General features: G+C 40.7%; 1 non-coding gene across 1 annotated transcript; it reads left to right on the top strand.

Moving 5' to 3' along the window:
- Positions 1 to 4,202: 4,202 nt before the first annotated feature.
- On the top strand, positions 4,203 to 4,276 carry TRNAT-CGU (transfer RNA threonine (anticodon CGU)). The gene has a single exon. It is a non-coding gene; the product is annotated as a tRNA-Thr (tRNA).
- Positions 4,277 to 11,896: the final 7,620 nt, after the last annotated feature.

Below are 11,896 nucleotides of genomic sequence, written 5' to 3'. Positions count from 1 at the left end.
CAATGTTAATCTATGATTGTGGTCACACGTCCGTTATTTCATTATGTCCGTGTGTGCGTGTCCGTGATCCGTATGTGTTTGCGTTTGGCACGGATGCATGTCCGTTATCTGCACGGAGCACGCACACGTGGACACAATGAAAGTCTATGGGTATGTGCACACACGTTAGTAAACACGTATGCATATACCTATAGTCCGTGTCCGTTTGGTGTTTTTATTTCTAGTGATGTCGGCTATTCTTTCTATTTCTGTGTATGTCGGTCAATCTCCCTGAGTCCGTCGGTCAGTCTCTCTGTCGGTCTCTCTGTCTGTCTGTCCCTCTCTCACAGTCTGTCGGTCAGTTTCCCCCCCTCTCTCATACTTACCGTTCCCCGATCTCCGGCGCAGCGCTGCACGGCATTCACACTGCTGCGGCGGCTTTTACTATTTTGAAAAAGCCGGCCGCCCATTAAACAATCTCCTATTCCCTGCTTTCCCCGCCCACCGGCGCCTATGATTGGTTACAGTGAGACACGCCCCCACGCTGAGTGACAGGTGTCACTTTGCACCCAATCACAGCAGCCGGTGGGCGTGTCTATACTGTGCAGTAAAATAAATAAATAAATAATTAAAAAAAAACGGCGTGCGGTTCCCCCCAATTTTAATGCCAGCCAGATAAAGCCATACGGCTGAAGGCTGGTATTCTCAGGATGGGGAGCTCCACGTTATGGGGAGCCCCCCACCCTAACAATATCAGTCAGCAGCCGCCCAGAATTGCCGCATACATTATATGCGACAGTTCTGGGGCTGTACCCGGCTCTTCCCGATTTGCCCTGGTGCCGTTGGCAAATCGGGGTAATAAGGAGTTATTGGCAGCCCATAGCTGCCAATAAGTCCTAGATTAATCATGTCAGGCGTCTATGAGACACCTTCCATGATTAATCTGTAAGTTACAGTAAAAAAACACACACACCCGAAAAAATCCTTTATTTGAAATAAAAAACACACACAAATTCCCTCATTACCAATTTATTAACCCCGACAAACCCTCCATGTCCGGCGTACTCCACGGACCTCCAGCGTCGCGTCCAGCTCTGCTGCATGGAGGTGACAGGAGCAGCAGAAGACACCGCCGCTCCGGTCACCTCCACACAGCAAATGAGGTGAGTAGCGCGATCAGCTGCTGTCAGTCAGGTAACTCGCGGCCACCGCTGGATCCAGCGGTGGCCGCGGGTAACCTCGGTGACAGCAGCTGATCGCGCTACTCATCTCATTAGCTGCATGGAGGTGACCGGAGCGGCGGTGTATTCTGCAGCTCCTGTCACCTGCATGCAGCAGAGCTGGACGCGACGCTGGAGGTCCGTGGAGTACGCCGGACATGGAGGGTTTGTCGGGGTTAATAAATTGGTAATGAGGGAATTTGTGTGTGTTTTTTATTTCAAATAAAGGATTTTTTCGGGTGTGTGTGTTTTTTTACTGTAACTTACAGATTAATCATGGAAGGTGTCTCATAGACGCCTGACATGATTAATCTAGGACTTATTGGCAGCTATGGGCTGCCAATAACTCCTTATTACCCCGATTTGCCAACGGCACCAGGGCAAATCGGGAAGAGCCGGGTACAGCCCCAGAACTGTCGCATATAATGTATGCGGCAATTCTGGGCGGCTGCTGACTGATATTGTTAGGGTGGGGGGCTTCCCATAACGTGGAGCTCCCCATCCTGAGAATACCAGCCTTCAGCCGTATGGCTTTATCTGGCTGGCATTAAAATTGGGGGGAACCGCACGCCGTTTTTTTTTAATTATTTATTTATTTATTTTACTGCACAGTATAGACACGCCCACCGGCTGCTGTGATTGGGTGCAGTGTGACACCTGTCACTCAGCGTGGGGGCGTGTCTCACTGTAACCAATCATAGGCGCCGGTGGGCGGGGAAAGCAGGGAAAAGGAGATTGTTTAATGAGCGGCCGGCTTTTTCAAAATAGTAAAAGCCGCCGCAGCCATGTGAATGTCGTGCAGCGCTGCGCCGGGGATCGGTGAGTATGAGAGAGGGGGGGAAACTTCAGTCAATCGGGGGATTAGCGGTCACCGGTGAATCCTTCACAGGTGACCGCAAATCAGTACTCGACACAGACAGAGCCGTGGTATGAGGATGAAGTCGGGTGAAGTTCACCCGAGTTCATTCTCATCGCGCAACTCTGTCTGCTGTCAGCCGACATTTATAAACGACATTGTGCATCACACACACGGACATTACACACGGACATTACACGTACACATACACGTTAATTCCACACGCACACACGGACGTTCTGCACACAAACACGGCTAGCATACGCAATTCACACAGGTGCCACACGGACCATAAAAACGGACACAAAAACGGGACACGGACCCGAAAAACGGCCCGTAACACACGTGCGTGTTTTTCACGGACGTGTGAAGGGGGCCTAAGATAGTGCTATGAAGAGATTATAAATCTGTTATGTATAAATGTTCAAAAGGAAGAAGATGTCACCCAATGTAGGATGGCATCAAGCATGTGCTGTGGCTTAGTGGGTTAAAGCGCCTGTCTTGTAAACAGGAGATCCTGAGTTCAAATCTCAGCAGTGCCTTCTTTTCATAGTCTCAGTATGGAGGTTTATTTCCGTAATTGTAACTTTCATAGTAAGAAGACTAAAGTCAAACTTGCCTTTCTCATATCCCTAAGATAGTGCTATGAAGAGATTCTAAATCTGTTATGTATAAGTGTTCAAAAGGAAGAAGATGTCACCCAATGTAGGATGGCATCAAGCATGTCAAATGACATCAGTGCATTTTCCTTTGCCAGATTGAAATACTTCCACACAACTAACCCTGTTAAAAAAGTTTGATAACAGCTTTCTTGAACAGATAATGCTTTAAATATTCACCACTTGGGCTGAAAAAGATAATTAAGATTTTCAAATCTGGAGATGAAGATTACATCGAGTATGGGATTCATACCCATGCATGTTCACCTTAACCTCTCAGCACCTCGTCTACAGGAAAAGACTGAAGCTAGGTAATGTGATCTGATGAGGAATTTGAGAAGTATGTGCAATTTCACTAAAGTTTGTGTATCAGCTTCTGGCAAAGTGGGCCTTATCCCATCTCCGACAGTGGATAATGTCAAGAGTTAGACTAGCTCAAGCTGTATCAGAAATTAACCAAAGCTCAGGGTTTTAATACCAGTAATTTAATAAAGATTATATTTTGTGTCACTATTGAAGCCCTAAAAAATGGTTTACCACAGAATGAATTTTCATTAGTCTGTCTCTAGACATTAGAGGACACTGAAGGACATGGTGTGAGGGCCACTCTACTGGAAGCTGCTTTTTTTATTATCATGAGGCAAAGTGGTGCTGTGGCTTAGTGGGTGAAAGCGCCTGTCTTGTAAACAGGAGATCCTGAGTTCAAATCTCAGCAGCGCCTTCTTTTCATAGTCTCAGTATGGAGGTTTATTTCCGTAATTGTAACTTTCATAGTAAGAAGACTAAAGTCAAACTTGCCTTTCTCATATCCCTAAGATAGTGCAATGAAGAGATTCTAAATCTGTTATGTAAAAGTGTTCAAAAGGAAGAAGATGTCACCCAATGTAGGATGGCAGCAAGCATGTCAAATGACAACAGTGTGTTTTCCTTTGCCAGATTGAAATACTTCCACACATCTAACCCTGTTAAAAAAGTTTGATAACAGCTTTCTTGAACAGATAATGCTTTAAATATTCACTACTTGGGCTGAAAAAGATAATTAAGATTTTCAAATCTGGAGATGAAGATTACATCAACGAGTATGGGATTCGGACCCATGCATGTTAACCTTAACCACCCAGCACTTCGTCTACAGGAAGAGACTGAAGCTAGGTAATGTGATCTGATGAGGAATTTGACAAGTCTGTGCAATTTCACTAAAGTTTGTGTATCAGCTTCTGGCAAAGTGGGCCTTATCCCATCTCCGACAGTGGATAATGTCAAGAGTTAGACTAGCTCAAGCTGTATCAGAAATGAACCAAAGCTCAGGGTTTTAATACCAGTAATTTAATAAAGATTATATTTTGTGTCACTATTGAAGCCCTAAAAAATGGTTTACCACAGAATGAATTTTCATTAGTCTGTCTCTAGACATTAGAGGACACTGAAGGATATGATGTGAGGGCCACTCTACTGGAAGCTGCTTTTTTTATTATCATGAGGCAAAGTGGTGCTGTGGCTTAGTGGGTTAAAGCGCCTGTCTCGTAAACAGGAGATCCTGAGTTCAAATCTCAGCAGTGCCTTCTTTTCATAGTCTCAGTATGGAGGTTTATTTCCTTAACTGTAACTTTCATAGTAAGAAGACTAAAGTCTAACTTGCCTTTCTCATATCCCTAAGATAGTGCTATGAAGAGATTCTAAATCTGTTATGTATAAGTGTTCAAAAGGAAGAAGATGTCACCCAATGTAGGATGGCATCAAGCATGTCAAATGACATCAGTGCATTTTCCTTTGCCAGATTGAAATACTTCCACACATCTAACCCTGTTAAAAAAGTTTGATAACAGCTTTCTTGAACAGATAATGCATTAAATATTCACCACTTGGGCTGAAAAAGATAATTAAGATTTTCAAATCTGGAGATGAAGATTACATCGAGTATGGGATTCATACCCATGCATGTTCACCTTAACCTCTCAGCACCTCGTCTACAGGAAAAGACTGAAGCTAGGTAATGTGATCTGATGAGGAATTTGAGAAGTATGTGCAATTTCACTAAAGTTTGTGTATCAGCTTCTGGCAAAGTGGGCCTTATCCCATCTCCGACAGTGGATAATGTCAAGAGTTAGACTAGCTCAAGCTGTATCAGAAATGAACCAAAGCTCAGGGTTTTAATACCAGTAATTTAATAAAGATTATATTTTGTGTCACTATTGAAGCCCTAAAAAATGGTTTACCACAGAATGAATTTTCATTAGTCTGTCTCTAGACATTAGAGGACACTGAAGGATATGATGTGAGGGCCACTCTACTGGAAGCTGCTTTTTTTTATTATCATGAGGCAAAGTGGTGCTGTGGCTTAGTGGGTTAAAGCGCCTGTCTTGTAAACAGTAGATCCTGAGTTCAAATCTCAGCAGTGCCTTCTTTTCATAGTCTCAGTATGGCAGTTTATTTCCTTAACTGGGACTTCCATAGTAAGAAGACTAAAGTCAAACTTGCCTTTCTCATATCCCTAAGATAGTGCTATGAAGAGATTCTAAATCTGTTATGTATAAGTGTTCAAAAGGAAGAAGATGTCACCCAATGTAGGATGGCATCAAGCATGTCAAATGACAACAGTGCGTTTTCCTTTGCCAGATTGAAATACTTCCACACATCTAACCCTGTTAAAAAAGTTTGATAACAGCTTTCTTGAACAGATAATGCTTTAAATATTCACTACTTGGGCTGAAAAAGATAATTAAGATTTTCAAATCTGGAGATGAAGATTACATCAACGAGTATGGGATTCGGACCCATGCATGTTCACCTTAACCACCCAGCACTTCGTCTACAGGAAGAGACTGAAGCTAGGTAATGTGATCTGATGAGGAATTTGACAAGTCTGTGCAATTTCACTAAAGTTTGTGTATCAGCTTCTGGCAAAGTGGGCCTTATCCCATCTCCGACAGTGGATAATGTCAAGAGTTAGACTAGCTCAAGCTGTATCAGAAATGAACCAAAGCTCAGGGTTTTAATACCAGTAATTTAATAAAGATTATATTTTGTGTCACTATTGAAGCCCTAAAAAATGGTTTACCACAGAATGAATTTTCATTAGTCTGTCTCTAGACATTAGAGGACACTGAAGGATATGATGTGAGGGCCACTCTACTGGAAGCTGCTTTTTTTATTATCATGAGGCAAAGTGGTGCTGTGCCTTAGTGGGTTAAAGCGCCTGTCTTGTAAACAGGAGATCCTGAGTTCAAATCTCAGCAGTGCCTTCTTTTCATAGTCTCAGTATGGAGGTTTATTTCCGTAATTGTAACTTTCATAGTAAGAAGACTAAAGTCAAACTTGCCTTTCTCATATCCCTAAGATAGTGCAATGAAGAGATTCTAAATCTGTTATGTATAAGTGTTCAAAAGGAAGAAGATGTCACCCAATGTAGGATGGCATCAAGCATGTCAAATGACAACAGTGCGTTTTCCTTTGCCAGATTGAAATACTTCCACACATCTAACCCTGTTAAAAAAGTTTGATAACAGCTTTCTTGAACAGATAATGCTTTAAATATTCACCACTTGGGCTGAAAAAGATAATTAAGATTTTCAAATCTGGAGATGAAGATTACATCAACGAGTATGGGATTCGGACCCATGCATGTTCACCTTAACCACCCAGCACTTCTTCTACAGGAAGAGACTGAAGCTAGGTAATGTGATCTGATGAGGAATTTGACAAGTCTGTGCAATTTCACTAAAGTTTGTGTATCAGCTTCTGGCAAAGTGGGCCTTATCCCATCTCCGACAGTGGATAATGTCAAGAGTTAGACTAGCTCAAACTGTATCAGAAATGAACCAAAGCTCAGGGTTTTAATACCAGTAATTTAATAAAGATTATATTTTGTGTCACTATTGAAGCCCTAAAAAATGGTTTACCACAGAATGAATTTTCATTAGTCTGTCTCTAGACATAAGAGGACACTGAAGGACATGGTGTGAGGGCCACTCTACTGGAAGCTGCTTTTTTTATTATCATGAGGCAAAGTGGTGCTGTGGCTTAGTGGGTTGAAGCGCCTGTCTTGTAAACAGGAGATCCTGAGTTCAAATCTCAGCAGTGCCTTCTTTTCATAGTCTCAGTATGGAGGTTTATTTCCTTAACTGTAACTTTCATAGTAAGAAGACTAAAGTCAAACTTGCCTTTCTCATATCCCTAAGATAGTGCTATGAAGAGATTCTAAATCTGTTATGTATAAGTGTTCAAAAGGAAGAAGATGTCACCCAATGTAGGATGGCATCAAGCATGTCAAATGACATCAGTGCATTTTCTTTTGCCAGATTGAAATATTTCCACACATCTAACCCTGTTAAAAAAGTTTGATAACAGCTTTCTTGAACAGATAATGCTTTAAATATTCACCACTTGGGCTGAAAAAGATAATTAAGATTTTCAAATCTGGAGATGAAGATTACATCGAGTATGGGATTCATACCCATGCATGTTCACCTTAACCTCTCAGCACCTCGTCTACAGGAAAAGACTGAAGCTAGGTAATGTGATCTGATGAGGAATTTGACAAGTCTGTGCAATTTCACTAAAGTTTGTGTATCAGCTTCTGGCAAAGTGGGCCTTATCCCATCTCCGACAGTGGATAATGTCAAGAGTTAGACTAGCTCAAGCTGTATCAGAAATGAACCAAAGCTCAGGGTTTTAATACCAGTAATTTAATAAAGATTATATTTTGTGTCACTATTGAAGCCCTAAAAAATGGTTTACCACAGAATGAATTTTCATTAGTCTGTCTCTAGACATTAGAGGACACTGAAGGACATGGTGTGAGGGCCACTCTACTGGAAGCTGCTTTTTTTTTTATCATGAGGCAAAGTGGTGCTGTGGTTTAGTGGGTTAAAGCGCCTGTTTTGTAAACAGTAGATCCTGAGTTCAAATCTCAGCAGTGCCTTCTTTTCATAGTCTCAGTATGGAGGTTTATTTCCTTAACTGTAGCTTTCATAGTAAGAAGACTAAAGTCAAACTTGCCTTTCTCATATCCCTAAGATAGTGCTATGAAGAGATTCTAAATCTGTTATGTATAAGTGTTCAAAAGGAAGAAGATGTCACCCAATGTAGGATGGCATCAAGCATGTCAAATGACATCAGTGCATTTTCCTTTGCCAGATTGAAATACTTCCACACATCTAACCCTGTTAAAAAAGTTTGATAACAGCTTTCTTGAACAGATAATGCATTAAATATTCACCACTTGGGCTGAAAAAGATAATTAAGATTTTCAAATCTGGAGATGAAGATTACATCGAGTATGGGATTCATACCCATGCATGTTCACCTTAACCTCTCAGCACCTCGTCTACAGGAAAAGACTGAAGCTAGGTAATGTGATCTGATGAGGAATTTGAGAAGTATGTGCAATTTCACTAAAGTTTGTGTATCAGCTTCTGGCAAAGTGGGCCTTATCCCATCTCCGACAGTGGATAATGTCAAGAGTTAGACTAGCTCAAGCTGTATCAGAAATGAACCAAAGCTCAGGGTTTTAATACCAGTAATTTAATAAAGATTATATTTTGTGTCACTATTGAAGCCCTAAAAAATGGTTTACCACAGAATGAATTTTCATTAGTCTGTCTCTAGACATTAGAGGACACTGAAGGATATGATGTGAGGGCCACTCTACTGGAAGCTGCTTTTTTTTATTATCATGAGGCAAAGTGGTGCTGTGGCTTAGTGGGTTAAAGCGCCTGTCTTGTAAACAGTAGATCCTGAGTTCAAATCTCAGCAGTGCCTTCTTTTCATAGTCTCAGTATGGCAGTTTATTTCCTTAACTGGGACTTCCATAGTAAGAAGACTAAAGTCAAACTTGCCTTTCTCATATCCCTAAGATAGTGCTATGAAGAGATTCTAAATCTGTTATGTATAAGTGTTCAAAAGGAAGAAGATGTCACCCAATGTAGGATGGCATCAAGCATGTCAAATGACAACAGTGCGTTTTCCTTTGCCAGATTGAAATACTTCCACACATCTAACCCTGTTAAAAAAGTTTGATAACAGCTTTCTTGAACAGATAATGCTTTAAATATTCACTACTTGGGCTGAAAAAGATAATTAAGATTTTCAAATCTGGAGATGAAGATTACATCAACGAGTATGGGATTCGGACCCATGCATGTTCACCTTAACCACCCAGCACTTCGTCTACAGGAAGAGACTGAAGCTAGGTAATGTGATCTGATGAGGAATTTGACAAGTCTGTGCAATTTCACTAAAGTTTGTGTATCAGCTTCTGGCAAAGTGGGCCTTATCCCATCTCCGACAGTGGATAATGTCAAGAGTTAGACTAGCTCAAGCTGTATCAGAAATGAACCAAAGCTCAGGGTTTTAATACCAGTAATTTAATAAAGATTATATTTTGTGTCACTATTGAAGCCCTAAAAAATGGTTTACCACAGAATGAATTTTCATTAGTCTGTCTCTAGACATTAGAGGACACTGAAGGATATGATGTGAGGGCCACTCTACTGGAAGCTGCTTTTTTTATTATCATGAGGCAAAGTGGTGCTGTGCCTTAGTGGGTTAAAGCGCCTGTCTTGTAAACAGGAGATCCTGAGTTCAAATCTCAGCAGTGCCTTCTTTTCATAGTCTCAGTATGGAGGTTTATTTCCGTAATTGTAACTTTCATAGTAAGAAGACTAAAGTCAAACTTGCCTTTCTCATATCCCTAAGATAGTGCAATGAAGAGATTCTAAATCTGTTATGTATAAGTGTTCAAAAGGAAGAAGATGTCACCCAATGTAGGATGGCATCAAGCATGTCAAATGACAACAGTGCGTTTTCCTTTGCCAGATTGAAATACTTCCACACATCTAACCCTGTTAAAAAAGTTTGATAACAGCTTTCTTGAACAGATAATGCTTTAAATATTCACCACTTGGGCTGAAAAAGATAATTAAGATTTTCAAATCTGGAGATGAAGATTACATCAACGAGTATGGGATTCGGACCCATGCATGTTCACCTTAACCACCCAGCACTTCTTCTACAGGAAGAGACTGAAGCTAGGTAATGTGATCTGATGAGGAATTTGACAAGTCTGTGCAATTTCACTAAAGTTTGTGTATCAGCTTCTGGCAAAGTGGGCCTTATCCCATCTCCGACAGTGGATAATGTCAAGAGTTAGACTAGCTCAAACTGTATCAGAAATGAACCAAAGCTCAGGGTTTTAATACCAGTAATTTAATAAAGATTATATTTTGTGTCACTATTGAAGCCCTAAAAAATGGTTTACCACAGAATGAATTTTCATTAGTCTGTCTCTAGACATTAGAGGACACTGAAGGACATGGTGTGAGGGCCACTCTACTGGAAGCTGCTTTTTTTATTATCATGAGGCAAAGTGGTGCTGTGGTTTAGTGGGTTAAAGCGCCTGTTTTGTAAACAGGAGATCCTGAGTTCAAATCTCAGCAGTGCATTCTTTTCATAGTCTCAGTATGGAGGTTTATTTCCGTAATTGTAACTTTCATAGTAAGAAGACTAAAGTCAAACTTGCCTTTCTCATATCCCTAAGATAGTGCTATGAAGAGATTCTAAATCTGTTATGTATAAGTGTTCAAAAGGAAGAAGATGTCACCCAATGTAGGATGGCATCAAGCATGTCAAATGACAACAGTGTGTTTTCCTTTGCCAGATTGAAATACTTCCACACATCTAACCCTGTTAAAAAAGTTTGATAACAGCTTTCTTGAACAGATAATGCTTTAAATATTCACTACTTGGGCTGAAAAAGATAATTAAGATTTTCAAATCTGGAGATGAAGATTACATCAACGAGTATGGGATTCGGACCCATGCATGTTCACCTTAACCACCCAGCACTTCGTCTACAGGAAGAGACTGAAGCTAGGTAATGTGATCTGATGAGGAATTTGACAAGTCTGTGCAATTTCACTAAAGTTTGTGTATCAACTTCTGGCAAAGTGGGCCTTATCCCATCTCCGACAGTGGATAATGTCAAGAGTTAGACTAGCTCAAGCTGTATCAGAAATGAACCAAAGCTCAGGGTTTTAATACCAGTAATTTAATAAAGATTATATTTTGTGTCACTATTGAAGCCCTAAAAAATGGTTTACCACAGAATGAATTTTCATTAGTCTGTCTCTAGACATAAGAGGACACTGAAGGACATGGTGTGAGGGCCACTCTACTGGAAGCTGCTTTTTTTATTATCATGAGGCAAAGTGGTAATGTGGCTTAGTGGGTTAAAGCGCCTCTCTCGTAAACAGGAGATCCTGAGTTCAAATCTCAGCAGTGCCTTCTTTTCATAGTCTCAGTATGGAGGTTTATTTCCTTAACTGTAACTTTCATAGTAAGAAGACTAAAGTCAAACTTGCCTTTCTCATATCCCTAAGATAGTGCTATGAAGAGATTCTAAATCTGTTATGTATAAGTGTTCAAAAGGAAGAAGATGTCACCCAATGTAGGATGGCATCAAGCATGTCAAATGACATCAGTGTATTTTCCTTTGCCAGATTGAAATACTTCCACACATCTAACCCTGTTAAAAAAGTTTGATAACAGCTTTCTTGAACAGATAATGCATTAAATATTCACCACTTGGGCTGAAAAAGATAATTAAGATTTTCAAATCTGGAGATGAAGATTACATCGAGTATGGGATTCATACCCATGCATGTTCACCTTAACCTCTCAGCACCTCGTCTACAGGAAAAGACTGAAGCTAGGTAATGTGATCTGATGAGGAACTTGAGAAGTATGTGCAATTTCACTAAAGTTTGTGTATCAGCTTCTGGCAAAGTGGGCCTTATCCCATCTCCGACAGTGGATAATGTCAAGAGTTAGACTAGCTCAAGCTGTATCAGAAATGAACCAAAGCTCAGGGTTTTAATACCAGTAATTTAATAAAGATTATATTTTGTGTCACTATTGAAGCCCTAAAAAATGGTTTACCACAGAATGAATTTTCATTAGTCTGTCTCTAGACATTAGAGGACACTGAAGGATATGATGTGAGGGCCACTCTACTGGAAGCTGCTTTTTTTTATTATCATGAGGCAAAGTGGTGCTGTGGCTTAGTGGGTTAAAGCGCCTGTCTTGTAAACAGTAGATCCTGAGTTCAAATCTCAGCAGTGCCTTCTTTTCATAGTCTCAGTATGGCAGTTTATTTCCTTAACTGGGACTTCCATAGTAAGAAG

This window comes from Anomaloglossus baeobatrachus, chromosome 7 (assembly GCF_048569485.1).
Source record: "Anomaloglossus baeobatrachus isolate aAnoBae1 chromosome 7, aAnoBae1.hap1, whole genome shotgun sequence".
Taxonomy (NCBI): Eukaryota; Metazoa; Chordata; class Amphibia; order Anura; family Aromobatidae; genus Anomaloglossus; species Anomaloglossus baeobatrachus.
Note: the sequence above shows the minus strand (reverse complement) of the source record. Positions and strands in the feature narration are given on the sequence as shown.